We start from the raw sequence: 22,008 nt of genomic DNA, 5'->3' as shown, positions 1-22,008 counted from the left end.
AGACCAATAGGCTAAAGAAATGAACAATATATATGACAAAGGTCTGATTCCTATGGTATGAAAAGTCCTTTTATAAGTTGCTAGGAGGAAAATTATCAAACAGGAAAATGAGCAGAATTCATTCATTAAAAAGTCATTATAAATGATTAGTAAAAAAAGAAAAATACTTTATTAGTAATCAGTTCAGTCAGTCGCTCAGTGGTGTCCAACTCTTTGCGACCCCTTGGATGGCAGCGTGCCAAGCTTCCCTGTCCATCACTAACTCCCAGGGCTTACTCAGACTTATGAGATAGTATATTTACTTGTAGATCTGCAAAGATTCAAACAAACCGTTTATACTCACTGTTGGTAAGGAATAGACATTCTCATATACCTTTGAGGCATCTGCCCATTGTGGCAACATTTTGGAAAAGAAATTTGACAGTTTTGTCTGTGAATTTATCCAACAATTATTCTTGCATAATTGGGCTATGCTGTGTGTAAGGCATTTATTTCATTGTAATATAAAAGTTTCCCAGTAGGAGTAACATTGGTTAAAAATGTATTGAAATAGCCATACAGTGGAGGATGATACAAAGTACGCAATAGCAGTTCAAAAGAATGGTGTATTTCTATATGTACCAATAGGAAAAGATGTCTAGGACCTATGGACTGATACAGAAAGAAAGAAAAAAAGAGAGAGAGGGAGGGAGGTAAAGGAAGAAAAAGAAAGAAAGTTCTCCAAAGACAAAAAAATGTTTAAGTAATACTTTGTCTTATGACCAGTAACATTCACAATGTAGAGCTCTGTGAGGACCAAAATACAGGAAAAGCTTATAATCAGAGTTCTAGAAAGCCAGCAACTAAAAGACCTTATCTTTCTATCGTTGAAGTTTTAAGCCGTTTTAAAATATATGAAATCTGTATTACTTATTCTCATAGCCACAACTTTTCACTGTCATTCTTCTTCTTGGCAAGACAAACCACATGAGTTTAGTAATCCTGTTGTACTATCACCAGCCACGTAAGAAAATCTGCTGTGGAAGTATATGGATGACATTCGCTCTTCCCGATTGATGCTATTTATTTTTCATTGGCACAAGGAAGGTTGCTAAGCATCCCCTGGTCAGGTTCTGCCAGCCTTTTACGCCCAGTAATTACATTGTTCCGTGTCTTTATCAAGGCATCCCTCGCCAGTAAGTTTTTGGGAGGGACAAGTGTCAAGGATGAGAAGCCACAATGAAGTGCTCGGGACTGAGCAGAGATTACACTGCTCAGGTCATCCTACAAAACTTGTCAGTTTGCTGCCCAAATAAATGCCTCGAGTGTGTAAAACGCAGAGCATAGTGACCCCAGGAAGAAAAATCAATTGCAATTCATATTTCATATGTCTGTAATTGCTTGTGAAAGCAAGGCAGCGGTGTGTTTGCAGGGCAGCTCTTCCTCGCCTGTTGTCTGCTTTCTTTTCTTGGTTCTAATGGTCACGTCTTTCACATGCTCACATTTACAGTGAAGCAAAATTTGGGGCCTTTTTTCTTTCTGGTCCACATTACCATTCTTATTACTGGTGCCCTGTACTGGATTTGATCCGTGCATTGAACTGTAAACAGGCTGAGATCACGCAGTAGAAATGGCTAGTTCACATTGCAGTTCTTGAAGGTTTGGGTGTTTTTATTATCCGTTCATCCGTTTTGTTTTGAGGTGAGAGAGGCAGGTTGTGGAAAGCATTATCTTTCATCAGGAGAATTACTCATTTATTAGGATTATAAACAACAAAAGTGAATTCTGTGTGCATGTGGAGGTGATCATAAATGCTTTTTTTTTTGTTTTGTTTGGTAATAAAATCAGAAGAGGGGGTTAAAAACCTGCTTAATTTTGAGAATCACCCAGTCCGTCTACCCTATCAACCCTCTCTTGCTCCAATTCCCTTAACCCAGCTCTTTCTCATGTGAAGCTGCTCCTGAATTCGTAACCCTTCTCTGGACTGAGATGTCATAGGGATAGAGAAAATGCTGCTCACTTTATGGATTACTGTTAAGTCAACAAAACTTTGGCAGCATTGATTAACTTGACAGTGAGTACAGCAGTACATTTATCACTTATGGCTGTGCTGTAGAAAATCTAATAAGAGGCAAACAATTCCCTTTAGAGCAGTAACAGGTTCACTGTGGCTAACGGTGCATGCACTGGAAATTTCTGCCTTTAAATTATACCCTTGCTGCTGGTTGGGTCATTGACTCAAAGCTTCTGCACTTCCATAGTCATGCTGTTGTTATTAATTTCATCACAGTTATTTGACTTAAATGCATGTTTAAATTTTTATGTATATGTAATGTTTTTAAAAAGCTGAGAAGAGGATTAAATACAGTTCTAGAGTGATAATCTTAAAGTAATAGCTAGAAATAGAGAGCTCTGCTGTATGAAGCTAAGATCACAAGGAAATCACTTCCCACAGTTAGTGCTATATAATTTAGCCTGTTTCATAAAGGAAAACATGGAGAAAATTTTAGTCTCAGCTAAATAATTTGTAAAGAAAAGTATTTATGATAGTATTAGATGTGAAATTATTACAAACATGTACTGGTAGAAATTTGATAGGATTTTTTTCATTTTTTTCCTTCATACTAAAGATATCCCATTAAGACTGAAAATTTTCTTCCCTTCTATCCATTAAACAGCCTTACTCATTTCACCCATATTTCATTAAGATCCTTCACAGTGCACTTAGGTAAACATGTGAAAAAATAGGATAAAATATGTTTCATGGATGATACTAATTGTATCTAATGATCGCAGAGGTATGGGTAAGTGTGATGAATTTAGTAGATCAGGGTAAGGAGTAAGAAAATTAGGTTTTTAAACTGTTATAATGGTTATGTAGTAAACTGAAGACTATTTGATTCTCACTCTTATAGTATACAGAAAATCTGATAATCTGCTAAAAAAAAAAAAAAAAAAAAGCCACCACCTTGTCAGGGCAGTTCTTATTTCACATGGCAATGTTTTTCTTTCTGTTAAACTGTGTTTTAACAGAAAGGTATTCTGTTCTAGAAAGGTATCTAAATTTATCATTTTTAAAACAAAAAATTCCTGTGGTCTGCTTAAAGTCACAATTCAGCTGGAGAGAATTGGTCAAAATGGGGGGAAAAAAAATCCAATTTTTTTTTTTTTTTTTTAGTGCTTTGTGTTTTGCTAGGAAACAGTCTTGAATTGAGGGCTCTTATATGGTCGCATCTGTGAGATGATATAGTTTTCTTTGTTGGGAGAAAAGTATTCTGCCTGAATCAATTGTCAAGAGGTTTAATATAATAAGGCAGCTTGTGATATGACTAAAAGAAACACCGTGCACAAGAAATTCCCACAGCAGTTTGTTTTTAGCAGAAAAACTGAGTTCACCTGAAACATGAATACATTGAAAGCCAAGACTTAATAAGACAGAGCTTAGAAAGGGTTGCTGTCCAGAGGTCTGTGTCAGTGATCTCATCCACTTGTCTTGGAGATTCTAAAAGACATATGAACCCAAATTGCTTTTTCGTGAGCTTTGAGAAGTACTGGCTTGAATCAGTAACATTCAAGCCTGTTGATGTTAGCGTTTGGATTTAATTCAATGAGAATGTGTTTTCGTTTTTAATCTATAGGACAAATGTAATGTATCTCCCTTCTGAAAACAGTCTTTTCTGCCACGTCGACCACTCTGGATTTCACAGGTTTCAATAGGAGTGCCCCCACCACTTGCCCTAGTGAACAGAGGCCGGGTATTGATTAACTATCACGCTGGCATCAGAACTACTCTTAGGATTCAATTTTTTTGTTGTTTTGCATATTTTATTGATCAAAATGGTAAATGAGCATCAAGCGTGCAAGAAGACGATGAATTGTTTACTTGCATAAAATAACCTTTCAATAAGGGAAGATGCATGGCTTACACTTTGGTTCTGTTCTGCGGCCCGAAGCAGATGGCATTCAGCTGCTATTGATTTGCTTCCATAGTTAAGGAGCAGCCTGCAACCCTGCATGCCCACTGTGAGAAGGGGTGTAGATTTGGGGACCAGAATGGAAGCCAAGAAGGAACTGATTGACCCTCCCTAAAATCCTAAGGAAAAAAAAGAAACAACAACCTTATTTGGAAACCATGAATATCTACTAAATGGAAACTTGAATTAATGTCATCATATGTGGGCTGATGCTTTTAAAGGAACAACATTTGTGGTCATCACTAAGGCAGGTCTCTCTAGTGAATAACAAATAGACTAATCATCACAGAATACTGATTATAAGCATTTATATTTAAAGGAAACTAAATAAAATTTTTTCTCCTTTCCTTTGGGGTAGAATTATGTAATCTTCACATGTCTCATGTGATGTCCACGGCAGAGCTTTCTGGCCTTAACATAAATGTACACATAAGTTGGGCTGACAGCCTCCCTCTTATTTACAAGTTGTGTGATTTCCATTTATACAACAGTCCACCCAGATCCTTTGTCAGCAATCACATTTGGTTTTAAAATGTCTTTCCATAATAGGTAGTTACAGATGTTGAATTTATAAATATTTTCCTTGAAGCTGTGTCCAACAATGACTTTACATCTCAAAAACGAAGGATAGGCTGACCTACCAATTGTGGCTTTGTTTTTTTCCCCCTTCCAGATGCATGAAATACTGAAAACCACTTGTCCAAAACCATGGGAACAAATAGTAGATATATTAACATAATACAACAGGTATTTATTACTCAATAATGCATATATTAGTCAAGCTTAGCTAAATATCTTAATTTTTCTTGCAATTTATAATTTAAATATGAGTAAAATCTTAACAAAAAATTGTGATGAAGCTGCTTGCCCTTTATAGACCTCCTTCACTGGGTTCCTTCTCATAAATAAACTGTTATTACAAATGACTGTTCTGAAAGCATTTTCCTGTTACTCTTTATACTTGAAACGTTTATTATAAGCGGTGCTGCTTGTTTGTGATGGGAGAGTGGCCAGTTTACTTTGCTTGGTCCTGAGTAAATGTTAGCTTTGTCTCTTCTCTACTCTACCCCTACCCTGGTGATAAAGATTTGGGGAAATGAATTTAATTTACTGTGTTACAAAAAACAGTCACCCTTTATGTTTCTTTCTCTTCTCTTCTCTTCTCTTCTTGTAGTACCAGAAAACCCAACTAATTTCTCAAACCTTTCATGCAAGAGAGAAGCTTGGAGAGCAGAAGGCATTAAGGTGAAAGAGGCATGCTGGACATGCTGGTGTCCTGAGTGGCTGTCGTGCCCTTATGGACCATTGCCATGTTTTATTTACTGTGTCCCTTTCGGAGTCTAGTATGATGCAGAGAGTACCTACTCTGTGCTTCTTCTGTAAAATGCAGCCCTCATTTCCAAGTTAAAGAGAGAAGACTAGTTGGCATCAGGTTTGTCAAACTCAAAAGAACCCTAAAGAGAGGGAGGCCTTTCTCTTCCCTGCTCCTGTGAGTAGGGGAACAGGACACATCTGGGAAGGGAGAGGCAGGCCAGAACCTCTGCTACAGACAGTGCTCACGCCTCTCTCAGACAAACGAGAGCTGTGTTCATGAAGCCAGAAGGTAATCAGCAAGCTGAAGTTGTCAGTGACACTGCAGGAGAGTTACTAGGATGCTTCGAAACCAAGCTATCAGCACAACATTTGTGTGGCAATATGTTGATGGTGGAAAAAATTTAAGCAAGATGATTAAGGTTAAGATTGATGGGCCCAGTTAGTTAGGCATAGTTATTGAAATCTACTTAGAATTTCTCATGTCGAACTTGTCCTAATTCTGGCAAGATATGTAATTTGGGCCAATTTAGTATATTTTGAGCAGGTAGTTACTGTTTCTAGCTGACATACCTTTCTGTGTATAAAAGTGGTATGTATGTTTCATTAGTTTTTCATTAGGGAAAAAAAAAATCCCCCACTCCATTTTCTTGGCAACATCTAACACCAAGTATCATATCTGTTTAGCAGTCCTTTTGAACTTTGCTGGTGGCATAGTGTATAAGAATCTGCCTGCCAGTACAGGGGACACAGGATCCCTGGTCTGGGAAGATCCCACATGCCCTGGAGCAACTAAGCTCGTGAGCCCACACACTGCAGCTACTGAAGCCTGTGCGCCCTAGAGCGCATGCCCTGCGACAAGAGAAGCCACCACAGAGAGAAGTCCACACGCTGCAACTAGAGAGTAACCCCCACTCACCGCAACTAGAGAAAGCCCTTGCAAAGCAGCAAAGATGCAGCATGGCCAAAGTAAATAAATAAATAATTTTAGAAAACAGGCTTTTTGCTGACCCATTAACAACTTCATCGGCATCTTTCAGTATTTATTTAGCAAAATCAACTGATAGTGAGACTCCTGAAGATCAACTGCAGGAGAATGAAAAGACAGAAAAGATACACTTTTAAATAGCTTTATTGAGATATGAACTATATACCATGAAATACACATAAATGTTGTACCGTCACTTTTAGCAAATTTATAGTTATGTGACCATCAACACAATCCAGTTTTAGAACACTTCTATGACACCCCCCCAAATCACCCTCATGCCTACTCAATCTACTTCTTTTCCTGCCCAGTTTGAGCAACTCTTATTATAAACTTGAAAAAGCAAATGCATGTTAACAGCTGAAGGTGCCACCCTTTTCATATTCATTACTCTTTGAATCTCATCCGTTTGCTTCAGGTTTGGGACGTGACTTCTTGCAATGTAGACCATCTTGAAAGATGATAGCTTTAACTCAAATGTGGCTTTTTGAACCTGTACCCCCAAACAGTGAAGAGAACAAAATGAAGATAGGAATTTGTGGGAAAGAAAGGCAGGAAAGCAGTAATTTAATTCATTATCTTTGTGCCTGAGTTGTTTTCTTTGGGGCATACATTTGTTTTCCAGGGAAGAGTGACTGGTAGATAATAAAAATCTCTTCTGCGTTAATTTTATCCCTGCCTCTCAGATAGAAATGAATGCTACTGGGAAAGAGAAGGGAAACTGAGGTCGTCCAGCACCAGCTGTGTTTCTGGCGCTCTGGTCCGCCTAGGTGTGGTGGAACTGAACTGAAGGAGCTGACATGTCAAATCCCAGTGCTGCTTATTCACTAATGAATATCGAGGCCCCCTTTTGAACAGCTCTTTTACTATATATTTGATCGTATTCCATTTAGCATGTAAAATGTAGTATTATGCAGCAAATTAAACTGCCTTATTAAAGTGTTACTACTTTAATATTTATTAATATATTAGAAAATATATATATATATTAGATTGAAGGCAGGAGGAGAAGGGGACAACAGAGGGTGAGATGGTTGGATGGCATCACCGACTCAATGGACATGAGTTTGAGTAAACTCTGGGAGTTGGTGATGGCCAGAGAGGCCTGATGTGCTACAGTCCATGGGGTCGCAAAGAGTTGGACACGACTGAGTGAGTGAACTGAACTGAAAGTATATATCTAATATATACTTTGCTACATTTACATTTAATACTAATACTCTAGTATTAAAGTATTGCAAAGCTTTAGGATTTAGGAAACTTAATTATTTTGCTATGGGGGAAAAAGACTGATGGGCCATCTAAAATACAAAAGCATTTCTTATGGAATAAATTTTGTAGTTATCAAAATACATAGCTTACTGTCAACAGCTGAGAAAAAAAGATGTCAGTGTTCAGTATATACTTATTGAGTATCTCCTGTGGGTGCTGCCTGGCGCAGAGTAAATTATTCACACCTAATCCTTGTCTTTGAGAGATTTGGTTTGGCCATTCAGTACCTAAACAAGTAACTAAGAAGTGGTATGTGTGACATTATCTTGTACAGTACATTAAGTATTTACCGATTCATTAGATATTTCCATTTTGAAAACTATTTTTAAAAATGGTTTATTTTTGGCTACACTCGATCTTTGTTGCTGCACATGGGCTTTCTCTAGTTACAACGAGTGGGAGCTATTCTCTAGCTGCCGTGCATGGGCTTCATGTGAGTCACTGATCGGAACAGACTTTCAGGCCAAGATCAAGAGTTAGCTTATAGCATTAGCATGACTCAGACTTCATCAAAATCCTTCAAACGCATGCAGCAAAGTAATGAGCAATTATCTTAGAGCTATGATTGTATCGCTTCTATTTTTATTTATAGTGAAGTTACTTGAAAAGGTATACTGTGGGGTTTGCTAACTATTCCTATTAATTGTGATAGTCATTCATCAAATTAATAACAGAAGGCCACTGAAAAATCATTGAAATCCATTGGTTTGGTATAGCATCAGCATCAATGCTTTTTTCAGAGTATCCCTTTTTGCATAAATTAGTGAAGAAATGCCTGTCTATTGAAACTGGGTTTACTGGTAGAAGGTTCAAACAGAAATACAGATCCATCACCCTTCTCTCTGCAGCCCGTTCCTGCCTTACATGTATCTGATCATCCAGCAATCCGTTGAAAGTCTTAACTTGAGAGCTTTGAACCCTTAAAATATAATTAGTCAATTAGTTCTTAAGCACTTACATTTCAGAGTGTATTCTAAGAGCAGCTACTGTACAGCAAAAAAAAAAAAAAAGCATTTTCCATTTTTTTCTCCCCGGTTTATCAGATTGATCCTTCTTTTATCTCTGCACAAATGATGCTGTTAGTGGACCTGGGGATATCTAAGCTTAAAGAAGCTCCTAAAAGATGAGAACATTAACCCCAAGTGCACTGAATTCCCTGAACGTCTTGCATTCTCCTGCTCAGACTTGAAGTGGGTACCTGCTGTTTAACGTAATTAGTTTCAAAGGGAATGTCAGATCCGTCCTCAGGAGTTTACTCTGACCCAAAAACCCTTGTAAGAAAATATCAGTGAGACAAAACAAGAAAAGTTATCACAGTGGGGAAGCTCCTTCTAGCTGCGTTATTCGTTACTCGGGGGCATGTTTTAAAAGAGTCCTATTTGCTGTCTGGCTCAGTAATTTTCTGGTTGCAAACTTGTGCTCAAGACAAAGTTGCTCTAGCAGGTAGCTTTTTTCCTCTTCTAAAAATGAAGACATGGTGGGCTGAGTACAAAAAAAAAAAGAAAATAGAAAACAGCTGACATTTTAACAATGGTTTTAGCATTTCTTATGAAAGTAAGATTTAAAAATTAAAGACAAATTAAGCTTATTAATTTTCAACCTACATTTTCCCCATTAAAAAGTATACTGAAACAAGGCTATTTCCAGCTTCTCTTTTTATCCATATTGATGTTCAGCTTATAATGAGCTGTAATTAAGAGGTTGAAAGGGGTCTCCTTTGAGTAGCAGGGTAAGTCTGACAACAAATGGCAGCGTCACAGTCCTCTTTGGCTTCTTTTCCCTAAGACATAGATGAGCAATTGCTTAAGACTTGTTGTAGTTTGTAATCCGCTAGTCTCATGACCCTCTTTGTTTACTCCCCTCTGTCACCCTCCTTTGTTGAGTCTTGCTGATCTATTCAGCCACACCTGGGCTGAGCTCCAGAGCTTAAGGGAGGGGCTGTGCGCCCCCTTCTTGCCAGAGGAGCAGCTGACCCTTGAAGGACCAGAAGGTTATTAAAGAAGGGACTGAAACTGCCCTTTAGGGAGGCAGTGCAGCTGGGAAATAGTACAAGACCGGATGCTCAATTCACCCACCTCAAGGGGCACACTGTCCACCTTAGGGGATGTTATTAACAGCTAGTCATTTGACATCACAGAGTTATTTTCCCATAAAATGTTCTTGATCCTATCTCCCTCAATGGTGGTGATGAGCATTAAGTGATCCTGTATATGTAGGACTACTTAGCAAGCCATACAATATTATGCCAGTATTATATATTACTGTTTTTCTTAGCAAATCCCTTGCTTAATTTCCTGTCTATAAATTCTTTCTACAACATTCTGCAGCAATTGGGCCTCAACTACATTTGGTCAAATATTTGCTGGGGTGGTACCTGTTATCTCCCAAAGCATAATCTTCCATCAGAGACTTCAGTCATCAAGTTTCTCTTTATATTTGGTCAAAATTTACCTCCTCAGTATTTGTCTCTGTTGCGTTCTGCCTCTGGAATAACCCTCACGCATTCAAAGCCCTGTCTTGGATGCAGAGATAAAAGAGCGAATAACGCAGACTCGGTCCTGCCATCTTGGACCTGGAGTCGAAGGGACAAAAACCAAGTAAACTTATACATGAAATAACTGCAGGCACTTAGGGAATCAGAAAATAAGGGAGCAAGGAAAAGACGATCAGGGAGTGAGAGCAAGTGCTTGAATGGTCAGAAAAGGCACCTCTGAGGTGACATTTAGACTAAGACTGAGGAAAGTTAGTCATGTCGAGCCTGAGAAGAAGGCTATGGGAACCACAGAGGCAGAGGCTGTGGTCGAAGGAGCACAGGCCCCTGGTGGCTCTGAAGGCCACTGGAGCTATCGCTTTATGAGCCAGTGGGAGGGGAGCTCCAGATGATGCATGTAGAAGGTGAGGGGAAGGAAGCCCCCAGCTTGGCAGCTGGGTAGGGCTGTGCTTTCAGTGGCTAAGGTGACGGGGTGGCAGAGGAGGGGGTGGCAGGTTTATTTATTAATTTTTTTAAGGAATCATCAATTTCTGTTTTGCACATTTTTAGCTGAAGGGATCTATAAGAAACTCAAGTGGAGATGTTACATAGGTAGTTCTATGAGTCTGGAGCCCAGAATAGAGTTCCAGCTTGGAGATAAGAATTTGCGTCTCATCAGAATAAAGGTATTAAAATCCATGGCAATTGATACACTCCGATTAGAATGTGGGGAGACATAAGGGCACTGGCTAAGCCTTGAAAAAATCCCAGCATTTTTGAGGTCCAGTGGTAAAGGAAGAGACAACAAAGGAGAGTGAAAATGAGATAGGAAACTGGAAGAGTTACAGAAACAAAGAAAGGAGTTTTTCAAGAAGTGGGAGAAGGGTTGTTTGGCTGAGTGATGGCTGCTCAGAAGTTGAGTATGGTGAGGACAAAAGTGGCTATGGAATTTAGCAACACGGAAGAGATCTGTGACCTTGACAAACTGAAAATGGTGGCAACCAAAGCCATTTTTGTCCAAGGTAGAGTAATGGATGAAGTAGAAATAAGAAAACAACATCTGTAGTACACTGGTAAGAACTTATGCCATGAAAAGAAGCAGAGAAATAAGCTGTGTTCTCTGAGAGATTTTTTGTTCCTTCGTTTACTTGGTTCTGTGAGATCCTAGAGCATGTTTATAAGCTGATAGGAATGATTCAGCAGAGATAATAATAGAAAGATGAATGGATGGAATTAATAGTGAATAGGCAGAGGAAGGAAGGGTTATAACTAAAGAAATATCTGAGAAAGTCAAGAGGTGGACTGAGCGCTAGAATGTAACGAGAGGAATTGGCCTCTAAGAGAAGGAGGGGCACTCCTTCCACTGTAGCAGAGAAGGAGGAGAGGATTGTGGAAGGGTGATGTGCCTAGAGTAGGGGTAAAGATGAGGGATGTCAAGTCTGGTGGCTTCTGTATTCTCCTTGAAGTGTGAAGAGCAGTTCTCAGCTCAGAGGGAGGGTGGAGGAAGGGGTAAGGGAGATTCAAAGAGAAGAGGGGAAGGTGTGGCATGGTTGATGGTGGTTCTTCTGGAGCAGTGGTTCTCAACATGTGGTTCCTGGACCGACAGCATCAGCATCACCTGGGAACTTTCCTGAAATGCAGTTTTTGAGATCCCATACCATACCTATTGGTGGCTCAGATGGTAAAGCCTTTGTCTACAATGCAGGAGACCTGGGTTCGATCCCTGGGTCGGGAAGATTCCCTGGAGAAGGAAATGGCAACCCACCCCAGTACTCTTGCCTAGAAAATCCCATGGACGGAGGAGCCTAGTGCAGGCTACTGTCCATGGGGTCGCAAAGAGTCGGACACAACTGAGCAACTTCACTTTCACTTTCAACATACCTATTAGACCAGAAACTTGGGAGGTGGAACCCAACAATGTGTGTTGCTTTTGTTTTTGTTATTAACCTCCTTACCATTGATTGAGTTGTAAACTGCTGCAATCAGTGCTGAAATCTGAGACTCACTCATCCTGATCCTTCTCTCGGCTTCCCCTTGAAAAGGAAACCTGGAGCAGAACCACCCCAAAGCCCAGAGGGTAGAAAGACATGCAGGGGATGCAGGGAGATGGGAGGAAGGAAGCAGGAGCAGTGTGCAAGGTTAGATCTGGGGACACACTCGCACTCCCACAGGCAAGGACCAGGGGTGTCCCTCTGTCCCCAGTCAGCAGCCTGAGAACATTAGGGAAGGGCCAGGTGTCCACAAGACATTTCAGTCCTTCCTATCATGAAGCATCGGCCAAGAGGGGCTGAGCCAAGGTCACTGGCCTCTGCCTTCAGGGCACATGCGGCCTGAGCCAGAGCAGCTTTGATGGCGGCCACCAGCTTCAGAAACTTGCTCTCCATGTCCATGTAGCCATCACCTCCCTTCTTGGAATGAACCGGCTTCCCTGCTACGAACACTTCAAAGAAGCCAGTGACCTGGTGAGTCCCCTTGCTGCAAATGTCCAAGCATCCAGGGAACCCATCTTCTAACTTCTTTTTGAGCTGAAGATACTTGAAGTGCCAGAGTACTTGAAGATACTTAAGTGCCACAATAAACCACTTGGATGATGACCGCCACAGTTCTGGACCACAGTCCACTATAGCGAAGACTCCAGATTAGAATCCCAGGGAGGAAAAGTGAGGTCTGCCAGAGATCTGTGTTTTAACACAGATGATACTGACGCTAGTTGAAGTTGGAGAACCATTGTTCTAGAGAAAAGGAGCAAGAAAACATTTTGTAGTTAAGACCTTGAATTTAAAGTGAAACCAAAGAGACACTGATGTATAGAACAGTCTTATGGACTCTGTGGGAGAGGGAGAGGGTGGGAAGATTTGGGAGAATGGCAATGAAACATGTAAAATATCATGTAGGAAACGAGTTGCCAGTCCAGGTTCGATGCACGATGCTGGATGCTTGGGGCTGGTGCACTGGGACGGCCCAGAGGGATGGTATGGGGAGGGAGGAGGGAGGAGGGTTCGGGATGGGGAACACATGTATACCTGTGGCGGATTCATTTTTATATTTGGCAAAACTAATACAATTATGTAAAGTTTAAAAATAAAATAAAATTAGAAAAAAAAATAAAGTGAAACCAGTTTCTTTGTACTGTGTGGTTTTCTCTCAGTGCTTAGCAGCTGGGGTTGAGGCATGGGTGAGAGATGCCAGCATTCAACTAGAACTAGGAGGTCCTAAGTACACAGAGGTGGGAGAGGGGGCCTGATAGAATTGGAAGCACTTCAGGGAACTGATTATGATGGTCAGTCATGCAATCTGAAGCTGAACAAGGAGGACAGAAAAGTCAGAAGGGTCTGATGAAAGTAAGAAGTCTTCAGATAGAAAAGGGAACCCTCTTACACTGTTGGTGGGAATGCAAACTAGTACAGCCACTATGGAGAACAGTAAGGAGATTCCTTAAAAAACTGGAAATAGAACTGCCTTATGACCCAGCAATCCCACTGCTGGGCATACACAAAGAGGAAACCAGAATTGAAAGAGACACGTGTACCCCAATGTTCATCGCAGCACTGTTTATAATACCCAGGACATGGAAGCAACCTAGATGTCCATCAGTGGACGAATGGATAAGAAAGCTGTGGTACATATACACAATGGAGTATTACTCAGCCATTAAAAAGAATACATTTGAATCAGTTCTAATGAGGTGGATGAAACTGGAGCCTATTATACAGAGTGAAGTAAGTCAGAAAGAAAAACACCAATATGGTATATTAACACATATATATGGAATTTAGAAAGATGGTAACAATGACCCTATACTTGAGATAGGCAAAGAGACAAAGATATAAAGAACAGACTTTTGGACTCTGTGGGAGAAGGCGAGGGTGGGATGATTTGAGAGATTAGCACTGAAACACATATATTACCATATGTGAAACAGATGACCAGTCCAAGTCCGATGCATGAAACAGGGCACTCAAAGCCGGTGCACCAGAACAATGCAGAGGGATGAGATGGGGAGGGAGGTGGGAGGGGCGTTCGCGATGGGGGACACATGTGTATCTGTGGCTGATTCATGTCAATGTATGGCAAAAACCACCACAATATTGTAAAGTAATTAGCCTCCAATTAAAATAATTAATTAAAAAAAAAGAAGAAGAAGTCTCCAGATCAATTGATTGAAGGTTTCACTAATGGTAGCTGTTGGGGGGGTGGGGCAGGGGGTAACACCATTGAAAAGAAGGGCTCTGTGTAGCACAGCTAGGTCATGTCTGAGTCCATGGATTCACAGAGATAAGTGCCTTAGAGATCTGACTAAATGAGTTCTGTGTAAAAATTCCATAAAACAAGTTCTTGGCCTGTGTGCCTGCATTAGTGTATGCGTTAAGAGGCCAGGAAGTTGTAAGATAGTTGGATGTCATACAAAGCACAAGCCTTTAAAAAAAAAAAAATTAGCAATGACACAAGTAAAACCATATAAGAAAATGTTTACTTTCTTTAAATCAGCTTTTTAAAGTATTCACCTTCTGTGAGAGATTATTTTTGTTCATCTTAAACTACTGCTGCTAAGAATAGTAATAAACAGCATTTAGTAGGTACTTACAGTACAGCAGGCACCGTAGCAGTTTCTTTATAGGCATGAGTCTTATTTCATCATGACCGCAGCCTCTGGAGGAGACTGTTATTGACCTTGTTGAAGCATGGAGGAGCTAAGAAAATTGCCTATGATTAATTTTAAACAATTTAAGTAAGTAAATGTTCAAAGTGCATGGCATTCTTACAAACCTAAACAACCTACCTACCATTTCTTCAGTAACTGTAGAAGAATAAGGTGTAGTTTTCACTTGATCAGTGCCCGCCCCCAGGTGACGGCACCCAGCTGAGCCTTGAGGAAACATGCATGAGAAAGACGTGTTGGCAAAAGTTAGGAGCATGCCAGGTGCTCCCTGGCTTCCTCCCTGGGGCGCAGCTGGATCAGGCTGAGGCTGAAGATGGCTGAGTAGACTGCTGCCTGGGGTGGTTGATCTGGTCAACCAGTGCTGTTGGTATGTACGCCTGAGGAGATGTCCAGGCTGTTGTGCATCGGTCCCACTGTTGTGTTTGTACCCTGTGTTTCTCCTGTATCTCTGCCTAGCCCCAGTGATGTCTGACTCCTCAGCAGGAAGGACAGCCAGACAGCACTGGGACAGCCAAGGGACAGGAAACAGAAGTGAATCCAAAAATGTTATCTTCAGGCCCCAGAGACACATCTTCCAGCTTTTTCTCCTCCTCCTTCTTTTTAGTAAATCCATGTTTTACTCTCAAACTTTGCTAAGATCTTCAAAATGTAAAAACTTCTGCTTGAAAATGTATATGGTCATTTCAACTTGCTAGAGTATCACTGTAAACCTTTGGTATCTCGCTTTAATTGCTCTTAATAGAGAGCTGTTAAAAGATCATAAAATTTGTGATTAAGAAGTTAAAGTGGAATTGTATTTTCGTCCACTAGCCAATGCTAAATTATTCCCTCTGGGTCATTTTACAGTGATTTGGACAGTCCTTTGTAAAATAAGTTTAATGAAACACAAAGGGATGCTGTATATGGTTTGTGTAATAGACTCAATTTAGTAGGATGTTTTTCCGGATAATTAGCTTACATTTTTCTTTTGTTTAGTCTTATTACCTATATGCTTGAATTCTTTACTATTTGGTAACGTATGTTCTTGGCACCTGCTGTGTTAGGCAGACAAGTTTTTCATGTATTGGTCATTTTTTTTATAGACAGTGCTGTGTATGCGTGAACCCTAATTGCTTTTTCATTTTTAATAGGCTGTTCTTTATATTGTGGGCTTTTTTAAAGTGAAAGTCACTCGGTCGTGTCTGACTCTTTGCGACCCCATGGACTATACAGTCCATGGAATTCTCCAGGCCAGAATACTGGAGTGGGCAGCCTTTCCCTTCTCCAGGGTATCTTAGTAAATTAAAAATAAAAATATCTAGGTTGCTTCCTTCCTCCCTTTCTATCTCCCTCTTTCCTTTCTTCCTAAGTATTCTACCCAGTACTGAAATAGTGAATTAAAAGTAAAATAGCAGAGTTGGGTTTTTTCTTTTCTTCTCTCTCTTTCTTAAAGTATTCTACTCAGTACTGTGCTCTTTGGGCCAAAAACTGGACTTTATGATCTGCAGAGGCAAGAAGTCTGTCTCAGGAGAGGCTTGTGTTCTACCACAGGTAACAATCCAGTGAAAGAACTTACCTGAAATTGGGGCTTCTCTTTCTCAGGCTTATTATTTCCTCAAGCATTGCCAGTAGCAGGTAATGCGGCTTGCTATGCTATGCTGCCCATAGACGGCAGCCACCAGGCTCCCCCGTCCCTGGGATTCTCCAGGCAAGAACACTGGAGTGGGTTGCCATTGCCTTCTCCAATGCATGAAAGTGAAAAGTGAAAGTGAAGTCGCTCAGTCGTGTCTGACTCTTAGCGACCCCATGGATTGCAGCCTAACAGGCTCCTCCATCCATGGGATTTTCTAAGCAAGAGTACTGGAGTGGGGTGCCATTGCCTTCTCCGAATTGTGGGTTTTGTTCTCGTAATTCAAAATCATCAGGGATTGGATCTCTGGGTTTTTGGCTTTTCCGTCAGGATCACAAAATAACATAAACTCAGGGACTGTACGCATGTTCCAGGCACGAGGGGAGAGGACAGGGGTGGGAAAATGAGCAAAAAGATGAGAGACAGCAGAGCCTCAATATTCACTCTCAGGAAACATTTTGGGTCTTTTGCATTCGATGACTACCACTGACATCTTAGTGGCCAGGTCTATGCCATGTGGCAAGGGAATCTGGGAAATACTGGGGGGAGGGGGGCGGATGTTGTTTTTTGTTATTCTTGTTTATTTTTTTTTTTTTAGCTTGGCAATTTCCCACCCCCAAAAAACAAATTGGTGTTTCATTAACAAGGATGAAGGGGAGAATGAATCTGCGTTAGGCAACTGACAGTCTGTCACAGCCTCCAGTGGCGGAAGGCAGACAGAGAATTCAAGGTTATGTGTGAAGCAGTTGTCCCTGCCATCGTTCTCTGCCTGCTTCCTGGGAAACCTTCGAGCCTATCAGAAAAAGACTGGTGTAATCTGAAAACCACCAGGAAGGGATCCATACTCATTGTTGAATGTAAATTCCTGAATGAAAGTAAAGTGAAAGTCGCACGGTCGTGTCCAACTCTTACGGTCCATGGAATTCTCCAGGCCAGAATACTGGAGTAGGTAACCATTCCCTTCTTCCCAATCCAGGGATCGAACCCAGGTCTCCTGCATTGCAAGCAGATTCTTTACCAGCTGAGCCACAAGGGAAGCCCATAAATTCCTGAATAGACATGTATAGTTTAACTCCAAGTCATGGGAGGACTTATTTCAGCATTAGATTTGGGGGGAAGGGCCAGAGTAGGTATGTTCTTTCCATGGACTTGAGCACAGGCTCCTGCTTGGACATACAATGCAATGGCTAGTAGTCATGTGTAGAGGCCCCCTCTCTCATCTTTCGTACTGTTGTGGTTTACCTTTCTCAGTATAGTCCCTTTGGGCTACTGCCCACCTGTGTATTTTATGTGAACAATTTCATTGACTGCATTCTGCACTGCTGCCAAGAGGTCAAGGGCCCCTCTCCCACTTCCATTATTCTTTCCTATAGAGACTTGTTTTTAACTATAGGCCTATGAACTGTCTCCACAAGGGCTACTTTTCATTTCTGGTACATTTCTCTGAGGACTTGCTACTGCATCCTGAAATAAGTCTGTCTCACTCTCTAGCTGCTTCCCACTGAGTGTTCCCACTGAATTCTATGCACTATCAACTTTCAAGTTCAGCTTCATTCAAGGTTCTTATATTCACATAAAACATTACTTGTATAACTTCAGCATTTTAAAAGGAGAGTCAATGCAGTACTTATAACGACTATAAGTTGTTGTCAGTTACTGTTGGCAGTCTTTCATTTAAAATTTTAAAAAGATATTTGCCCAGTACGCTATATCTTACCTGTAACACAATGAGAATGTGTATACTTCAGAAGGCCTAGTTGATCTAAACTCCATCTCCAGCAAAGGAGATGCAGACATAAAGAACAAACTTAGGGTCACCGTGGGAGAGGGAGAGGGTGAGATGACTTAGAGAGTAGCATTGAAACATATACATTGCTGCTGCTGCTGCTGCTGCTAAGTCGCTTCAGTTGTGTCCAACTCTGTGCGACCCCATAGACGGCAGCCCACCAGGCTCCCCCGTCCCTGGGATTCTCCAGGCAAGAACACTGGAGTGGGTTGCCATTTCCTTCTCCAATGCATGAAAGTGAAAAGTGAAAGTGAAGTCGCTCAGTCGTGTCCGACTCTTCTCGACCCCATGGACTGCAGCCTACCAGGCTCCTCCATCCGTGGGATTTTCCAGGCAAGAGTACTGGAGTGGGGTGCCATTGCCTTCTCCAAACATATACATTACCATATGTAAAATAGATAGCCAATGGGCATTTGCTGTGTGACACAAGGAACGCAAAGCAGGTGCTCTGTGATAACCTCGTGGTGGGGTAGGGGTAGGGGGGAGGAGGTGGTGGGGTGGGGAGGGAGGCGGGAGTGAGGTTTAAGAGGGAGGGGACATATGTATACCTATGGCTGATTCATGCTGATGTATGGCAGAAACCATAACAATACTGTAAAATAATTACCCTCCAATTAAAAATTAAATTAAATTAAAAAAAAAAAACTACACCTCTTCAAACTCAGTGCTTGAACTGTGTCACAGTATACAGTATGTGAAGAAAGAGAATACTAAATAAATCAGAGGAATAAAGCAGATAGTTGGAAGCATGTTTAAGTGACTTGAGAGAGCAAATGGTTTTCAAGCACTTTAAACACTTTAAACACATCAATTCCTCAACATGCATAGGCTATGCTAATTGTAAATCTTTCATTAAAAACCAGTCTCTAGAGGCTCTCTCCAGGCAACATCTTGCAAGCCTAGTTCTGATTACTATTTCTTCTTTAAAGTAAAAAGACAGTGCTTCCATAAGCATATTCTATAATTTGTATTTCAGTTGGTATCATACCATATTCTTTGAATAACTAAATCAGTTTTCAGGTGCTTTGTAATATATGGTTTTATTCAAATGTATTAGTCCCCTGATCTCAGTTTTCACTTATAGGTAAGTAGCTAGCTTATAACTGCTTTTAGAATTTTTTTTCTATTGGATGATCAAGAACATGATCATCTGTGAATGTTCTCATAAATCTGACATTATCTATAATGTGTAATTGAGCCACATTGTTCTTCAGCATATAGTTAGGTAATTTAAATAGATCAAAGGTATATAAGATGTCACTTTAAAGCATTTTGCCAAGTCAAAGAAGAATTGAGTTGGTCAGAGGTTGTCAAATAGATTTTGAAATATTTCTGTCTTTGCTTTTTTTTTGTCATCAGTTTGTTTTTTTTTAATATAGGACAGAAATTAACGGAGTTTATTGTTTTCCTTCTTGGAGTCCTTACATACTTGTAAGAATTAGTTGAGATCTTAAGAACTTTTAGAAAAATATTTTATTTATTTATCGGGCTGTGTTGCATCTTATTTGCAGCAAGCAAGCTCTTTGTTGCAGCACACAGGCTTCTCTAGTTGTGGGCTCTAGAGCACATGGGCTTCATTGCCCTGAGGCATAAGGAATCTTAGTTCCCCAACCAAGGACTGAACCCTTATTCACTGCATTGGAAGCCAGATTCTTAACTACTGGACCACCAGGCAAGGCCCTACAAAAAAAAAAATTTTTTTTTTCCTACAAAATTTTTAAATCCAAATAAAGAAGTGTTATTTTAAGGGAGCTAATTTCAGTGGTTCCTTTAAATTTATTTATGGGATAAATTAAATCTATAAAAACAGTAGAAAAATATGTATTGGAAAAGATAAAGGATTCCAATAAAATTTACTAAGAAAAGAACTAAACTATGTAGCCCAATGCTGTTGTGTGTGCAGTAAATGTCAGCAAATATTTCCAGAATGAATGAATGACCCAGTGAATAGATAACATTTGTAGATCAGTAGTTTTACAGCAGGTGAGACCTGGGTTCCAATCTTGCTTGACCCCTTACCCTTTGAGAAAATATGCACAGGTGATTTTGCCTTTTCTGAGCCCCAGATTCCTCATATGTAGAATGTGGATAATGAACATATCTCATAGTACTGTGAAAATTAAGTAAGATTAAATAAGAGCCCAGCACAGACCAGGCATTCAATAAAGATTATTGTTATAAACCATATGAAAAATGCCATATGTGGTAGGTTAAAATTGTCAAAAGCTAGATGATTCAATCATATCACAAAATGATTTTGTTATTTTACACACAATAAGTGATAACGTAGCACAACCTAATGATATTGGGAATTTTTTTAAGGAAAGTAACACTTGAGCTGAGACTTGAAAGAGAAGTAGGAGTTGGCCTATTGAGAAGGTGGGAAGGGCATTTCTAATAATAGAGCTATCCCCTGGTAAAAGTGGAGCTTCCCTCATAGCTCAGTTGGTAAAGAATCTGCCTGCAATGCAGGAGATCCAGGTTCAATTCCTGGGTCGGGAAGATCCCCTAGAGAAGGAAATGGCAACCTGCTCAAGTATTCTTGCCTGGAAAATCCCATGGACAGAGGAGTCTGGCTGGCTATGGTCCACAGGGTTGCAAGAGTCCAACATGACTTAGTGTCTAAACCACCACAACCAGGTAAAAGTATAACCAAGTCTAAGGTGGACTATTTGAATAGTATTGTTTGGCCAGATTGGGCCTTAATGGCTTTTATAAACCCTGTGTGCACTGTAATCAGAATAATAATCTATTAACCTAGGACTATATGGCACCCCACTCCAGTACTCTTGCTTGGAAAATCCCATGGACAGAGGAGCCTGTTAGGCTGCAATCCATGGGGTCGCTAAGAGTCGGGCACGACTGAGCGACTTCACTTTCACTTTTCACTTTCATGCATTGGAGAAGGAAATGGCAACCCACTCCAGTGTTCTTGCCTGGAGAATCCCAGGGACAGGGGAGCCTGGTGGGCTGCCGTCTATGGGGTCGCACAGAGTCGGACACAACTGAAGTGACTTAGCATAGCATAGCATATTATCCTTATCAAAAGAAAAGTTGGAGCATAATACTTCAATATATGCATATTTAGTAATGTTTTTTACATGTACTGCTATAAATCCATTAAAAATTAGAAGAGATATTTCTTTTTCATTATTATTTTCAATCTTTTAAATATATTTTAAATCTTTTTTTAATATTTGTTTTTCTGAATCACAATTAATTATCTTGCTCAATTCCCCACATGTCTGTAACCCACTTTGGAGACCACTGGCCTATGAAAATCCATTGAACGTGAACAAAAGTTTTCCTCCTGCTTCCCAACCATGTTTTGTGAGAGTTTAGGGTTTGTATTTTCTGCATCTGCATGATTTCATGACTCCAACCTGGAAAAGTAACATTTTCTCCCTGACTATATCTGTCGGGGATGTGTTTCCTCAGAGCAGAAGCAAAACCACTCAGGGAGTGCGTACCTTGCACCTGGTCTAGCCTTTCCCACAGATAAAGCCCTGCAGAAGATGAGTTCATGAACCAAAACTGCAAAACAGAAGAAATGAACAGACACAGAAACAGGACTAAATCCCAAGAAGCTCAAGTACAAGCATGATTGAATGGAAAGCCCAAATTAAAATGTCTAAAATAGTTGAAGGCATAAGAAAAGATCATGAACCTATGAATAGCAAAACAGGCAGGACTGAAAAGGAACCAAATATGAAATGAAAAATCTGGTCATCAAAATTAACTCTGTGGATTAAGAGGCCATTTGTGCTCATGCTTAATTACTCAGTCATGTCCAACTCTGAGACGCTATGGACTGTAGCCTGCCAGGCTCCTCTGTCCATGGGATTTTTTAGGCAAAAGAGAGGCCATGATGCATGATCACTGGATCTGAGGAATGCCATTGCTGTTCCAATTGTAGTCAAAACATAAATCATCTTTCACATGACGCAGAAGCCCCAACC

The 22,008-nt window shown here is 40.4% G+C and overlaps 1 protein-coding gene and 1 pseudogene across 2 annotated transcripts in view; one reads left to right on the top strand and one right to left on the bottom strand.

Annotated features, from left to right (window-relative positions):
- Positions 1-22,008, top strand: part of SNX24 (sorting nexin 24) — a 171,581-nt gene that overhangs the window by 132,982 nt on the left and 16,591 nt on the right. The gene's annotated exons all lie outside the window — the stretch shown is intronic.
- On the bottom strand, positions 11,937-12,665 carry LOC100335792 (selenoprotein W pseudogene; annotated as a pseudogene).

This window comes from Bos taurus, chromosome 7 (genome assembly GCF_002263795.3).
Source record: "Bos taurus isolate L1 Dominette 01449 registration number 42190680 breed Hereford chromosome 7, ARS-UCD2.0, whole genome shotgun sequence".
In the NCBI taxonomy this organism is placed as follows: domain Eukaryota; kingdom Metazoa; phylum Chordata; class Mammalia; order Artiodactyla; family Bovidae; genus Bos; species Bos taurus.
The sequence above is the reverse complement of the archived record's forward strand: the minus strand, read 5'-3'. Positions and strand labels throughout refer to the sequence as shown.